The sequence below is a fragment of the Xiphophorus couchianus genome, chromosome 19, assembly GCF_001444195.1.
Source record: "Xiphophorus couchianus chromosome 19, X_couchianus-1.0, whole genome shotgun sequence".
Classification (NCBI taxonomy): domain Eukaryota; kingdom Metazoa; phylum Chordata; class Actinopteri; order Cyprinodontiformes; family Poeciliidae; genus Xiphophorus; species Xiphophorus couchianus.
In genome coordinates, this window is record NC_040246.1 from 8,546,501 (window position 1) to 8,552,500 (window position 6,000).

The following is a 6,000-nucleotide window of genomic DNA, read 5'->3' on the forward strand; positions in this document are numbered from 1 at the left end:
TACTGCATAACTTGATTAGCTACCGATCACTACAGTCATGCTGTATCATTTCCACAGTTAACACTCATCAGAGCTAATCCTCATGCAGCTTACTGTCATATCCCATTGGCAGGTTGGATCTAAACTGATTTGGAAACCTTTAGTCTTCCCTAATTTGGCAAAATCAATGAAAACATTGGCTCTTGATCCAGCATGGGGGGGGAGAGAGTTGGATCAATATGATTATTGATCAGTGAGTTGTGCTGGATGCAATGGGAGGTCAGTTGGTCCTTTAAGGTCGAGGCTAATCAGTTTAAGTTACCCACAAGCAGCAGGATTGGGGCTAAGCGAAGTTTAAGTGGTGACCTGGCCTGCAGAGAGGGTACGTGGCTCCCTCTGTGTAGTGAAAGCTCCCACAGTGAGGATGAAAAAGGGAAGCTTAGTTTAATGCGTCAGATTATTGAATTTAATTATACAGCAAAGTATATTTGTGTAGTTTCACCCTCACTTAGACATAACCGAGGATTTTTTTTTTACCAGTCCTACCCAACTCTAAAGTTTATGATTACGTTTTAAAGATAAAAAAAACACTAAGATAGAGTGATCTTCTTGATTTAAACCACCTTCCATTAAACGGCTATAACGACGTGCATTTAGATTTTTCAGTATTTTAGTTCATCATCAGTAAGCAGATCACATTTACATTGGAAAACATGGCACACATTTTCAGCTCAATGTGGGTAGCAGAGAGCACAGTGGGTACAATTAAAGCCAGCAGATTAGGCGTGGCACTGACAAATGAGACATGGCCATGGTGTCGACACACACAAAGAGACTCACACAAGCCTTTAGGGGGGTAATTAACACAGTGCAAGTGTATCAAACCCAGGAAACTGTTCAGTCTCCAGCATGTTTTTCTTTTTCTTACAAAATTCCCTGAGATTGTTTGCCAGGTATCACTTTTACCTGCTATTTCTTTTTATACTCTAGATATAATTTCTTTCCTGTTGCTCAATAAAGGATGCATGTTTTGACATATGTGCTTCTAACATGTTTTAAGAAGAAGGTACACTGCACACAGGGCCTAGCAAATGTAAATCTCCCACCTGAGCTGTGAATTTCAGAAGCTCCTCCACAATTACCACAAGCTTCTTGGCTACTACTACCCTCCTTGTCCATTTTAAGATAATAATTATTTAAATTGTTTAATGATAAAAAGAGACTTCTTGCGGCCAAACCCACAAAGAAGTTTTCAAAGGTAGCAGGAAAGAAGACAATCAGGATTTTAGACAGAAAGAGGAAAACAAGAGTGTGGTGAGTTGTGGCAGAGTTGGGGCAACAGATGACCTTTTCAGAGAGAGGAGCCTTTATGCAGTCTTGGGCCGAGGTGCACCTTTATTTATAGTAGGTATTTATAGAAGCGATTTTCCCGAGGTTATCCTGAGCAAAATGCCAGTTCTCATTACCAGCCAGGCCCTGCCTGTGCCTCATTTTATGGCTGGATGAGCCCAGGCAGCAGGGGACCCAGCGTGCAGCACAGGGTCACCTATTAAATCCTCATGTCCAAGAGAGCACCGTCATGCACTTCTTGTTCTACACTGGGTGGAGCCGCGAGAGTGGAGCAGAGTAAATGGCTGACCAGATGTGTGTACGCAGGTGTGTGCACTTGCTGTTATGGAGAAAATGATTTATTAAGAGGAAAACGCCATCCGCGCTGAACTTCATGATCCTCTTGTATAATCGGGTCACGCTTATTACATCATACAGCTATGATCATTTCATTATGATTAGAGAAGAAGAAAAACTTTTGTGTTGTATTTTATTTCCAAGCTCCTTTTAACTGAATTTTCATCTGAGGCATGAGTTCTGAACAATAAATTGACCGGTGGCTCAATGTAAAGACTGTATGGGATTGAGTGTGCATGAAACTGGACAAGTGTGTCTGAATGCATAAACATTTTTTCTCTTCCGAACAGCTATAGGTCACCCTGGTGAACCACCTCAGGCTGTAATAGTGAGGCCTGGGAGCCTCAGCATGGGGTCATCACAGCCAAGCCCGTCAGGGACAGACAGACAGCCCAGAATGTCATCTCAAAGACACAATTAGACAAGTGTAGGTTGTAGGAGACAAAAAAATGAACTAAAAATATGTAGTTGACTGTTAAGAGGAGCATGCATACCTCAAGCAAACCTAAAACTTGCAATAGGGAGAGACTGATGACTCATTTATTTCCAAACTGTACAAGGAAAGTGTTTGTAGGGAAAGCAGACACCTTGAGAAATAACTCACAAATGGCAGAAGAAGAGTTCTTTATATCGGCTGTTTTTGCTTTTCATTTGGTGAAAACTTGAGAAACTATCAGGTGTTGTACCATTTTAGTCCATATAGCAGACTCCAGAAATCACTACCACTGTACATTATTTAATGTAGGGTAGGTGACTTTGCAGCTGCTGCAATTGCTTGAGAAATTTGAGCACAAGAGTCTGTTGTAGAGTTGCTTTTGGTCATTTGTGCTATATTAAGAGATTTAGGGATTTTAATTGAGTAAAATCTGCTTCTGTGGAGAAAAAAGTTTTTTTTTTTAAAGTTTCACGGATAACCACAGATATGTAGGACATTGATATATTTGTCATGACTTTTATTTTTTGATCTGGAGAATAACATTTCTTTTTTCTTTTCTGGGTTTGTACCCCAGAAATTATGATAATCCCCAATTACCCCAATTATGATAATCCATAATTTAAAGGCTATAATGTACCAACAGGACTCAAATGATGCTTACATGTTTTCTGCTAACTTTGTTACAAGCCTCTAATATCTGATTTGCTCAGGTGTGCTTATCCTTAAATGCTCTGTGATCCTCACCACCGATAAAGAGATTTCAGAGAAAAGGAGCTTGGGTAGTTGTAGGCAATCAGAGGAATATTAAAACAAAAATGAGTGATGTCATATAAATGAACAGTTTCATAACCAAAAGAAAGGAGATTTAACTTGTGTAATTCATTAGGTGAAAGTCTTCACTTCATATTCAGACTGGTAATGTGAAAATAGAGGCATCACCATTTTTAATCTTTGCAGTGTGAGTTGACTCCAAGAGGAAGATATAAATGCAGGAACCTGTTACCTAGTCACAAATCAGGGAGACATCTATATGTCACCTTTGCTAAATACTCCAGAAATCAAGAAAAAAACTTAACAAACTTCTGGAACACATCCAAATAGCTGCTAAAAAGTACACAAAACCATAGTAGATTGATAAAAAAACAAAAGAAAAAATAGATGCTAACTTTGGAGAAAGACATAAGTTAAAGACGACTAATATCAATGGATACTGATGGATCCATCGACATGACGAAACAAGAGTAGCTTAGATTTTGGAGTACTGAGTTTGGATGTAATGAGCTTAAAACCCTTCCCACCCCATTTAGTACATAAAATTAAATTGTTAAGCTGTAAATGTTTGTTGATTATGTTGTGACTATATTTTTCTGTCTCTTTCTCTTTTATTTTCAATTTCAAGTAAACTAATGAAACTAAATGCAACTGTACGACAAATCCGAGTAAAACTCGAGCTTTTAATGTAATTAATATTTTTAATTTTTCTGCTTACACAAAATTAACAGATTATTCAGGCAATAAATATGATTTGAGGTTGAGTTGAACAAGAACCCCAAAAGGTGGCATTGACTTCAATGACACAGCAAAAAGAACGCAGGTAAACGTCAAGCATGAACACACTGACTGACTCCGATGATGCACTGCACTGGCAGAGCATGACATCTTCATCTGAATGATCCGCCTCTGTTTGTCTTGCCAAATTAATAGCAATGCCATCATACACTAACATCACACACAGTTCTGACCATCAAGTGAAGCCCACAGAGATTAGACCATCTCCATGGCTGTTCATCCATCCAACTCTCCAAAGCTACACATTTCCTGGGATTCCAGTGTTTGGAAGTGAAGGAGCAAGGTCTGTCCCCCTGGGCTGTTTGCCTGCCTGTCTGACATCATAGACTGCGGCATCTTATGATCCGTCGGCGCAGAGAGACAATCTGACAGGCTTAATTTACAATGTCAGCCTTTTCAAAACCATTTCCCCCCTCACGCTGACAGCAATCCTGCATTTATAAATTAGCAGAAACATTAACCTTTAGACTGATTAGAACGGCTTCGGAGGGAGGCAAATTAACTTCCATTTGTTAATGTCAGATTTTGGGTTCAAATGGTACGAAAGAAAATGAAGTGAGGAGATTGAGAAGATAACGATATGCACCGCACGTCCCGAAATGAAACGTTTTGTCAGCCTTTGCTTGATGAAGACGATTCTGTTTTTGATGTAGTGTGAAGCATGTTGCACTTCAGGTGAAGTTCGATAATTGCAGTCATGCACTCATCAAATAAAGCACGAAGGTTTTATTGTTTTCAGAAAAGGAGGTTATTCTTATTTTTTAAAATCTTTTTATGACACATGACCCTGAAGAAATGGACGCAGAAAGTATAGAAATAAAAGATAAAAATGCAATTAAAATAATGTAACAACATGATTTGCTTCAAGGGGAAAAAAAGCCAAATGAGACTGATATGAGGTCTCCTGTTTGCCATCAAAATGCAACATTGCTGTCCAGTTACATCAGTGTAATTGCTAACTTGCGTCTATCAAACCCAGAAAAGTCTTCACACATTGGCATGTAACAGCTTGTCATGAGGAACTGTTGCAGCAATATTTGTGGCTATTACCCTAATTAGAGGAAAGCACACAGATGGTGTTGTTTCACAAACTCACAGACTGAGAATCAAAATGTCATCACTGCCAGAATTAGTGATGGTCTGAGAAAAAATAAAAATAAAAAAATAAAAAAATCACTTCACTCTTTCACACAGCGGTCCAGCTTGTTTTTCTGAACTTCTTTCGTCTCTCCAAGTAAAGCTGACATTAAATGGGCTCACATCCTTGATAAAAAAACATGGTCTTTAGTGGTGAAACAATGGTACTTGGGTACCATATGCTGCGTTTAAGTGCTGTAAGACAGCTGTGAAGCCTGAGTGTTCCTGGATGTAGGCCAGCTCCCAGAAGAAGCGTATACCACTGCTTGGAAAATGTTTCCAGCGAGAGCAGGAAGAAGCCACTTTTCATGGAGCAACTTCCAGATGCAGGACACAGAAGATGAGATGAGTACATCTGTGTGTCAGAGCATGCCTGCGTGTATTTTTCCACATGCATGCCATTACTGTATCACATCAAGCAAAGTCTATGCCCATCCTCCTAAAACAGAAAGTAGAAGACTATAATTGACGCACTTTTAATTGACAACAAATATTTTTTTTCTTTTTATTTTGGTTGAAATTGCAAGAAAATTGCTGTTATGGTACTACTTTCTACCTTAACTGCAATCTATTGTTAATAAAATGCTCTTATAACCAGAAAGATTTATTTCCGCCTCACAGACTACAATGAAGGAGAATGTCTTGTATTTCTGTGCAGCCACGCAGGAGGTGAAAGGCAGATAGGCTGCTGCACTGCTTCTGAAACTGACTTTATTACTTACCCCCATAGAAACTGTCTGTCACTCAAATCAGGCTCCTTCACAGAGTAGCCCAAGGGTAGAGTACCTGCGCACCTTCACAACAATGTTACATTGTTCACTACATATAGCATATCTACCACAGAGCGGCAAAGGATTCAATAAGTAGACCATAAGGTAAGACGAGCCCCTTTGTTGAGGAGGAATGCTGAGGAGTCTGTATTGCCGAGTGGAGCTTTTATGTGTTCCTTGAACATGGTTATGATGAGGTGAAAAGTTTCCAATAACTGTATTTTGCCTTCAGCTGGGATTAAAGTGAATCTTTGCCCAATGAAGGAATCTTGGATTACAAATCCATTCCCTGCCAAAGGGGTGTTCAACTCATCTTTGTCATTTCTGAATCTCCTGGCATAACTCCTGTTTTGCAATGATTTAATGTCTTCAGCACAAGGATGGGATTTATTTTTTTTTTTTATCAAAGCTGCAAATCTTTCT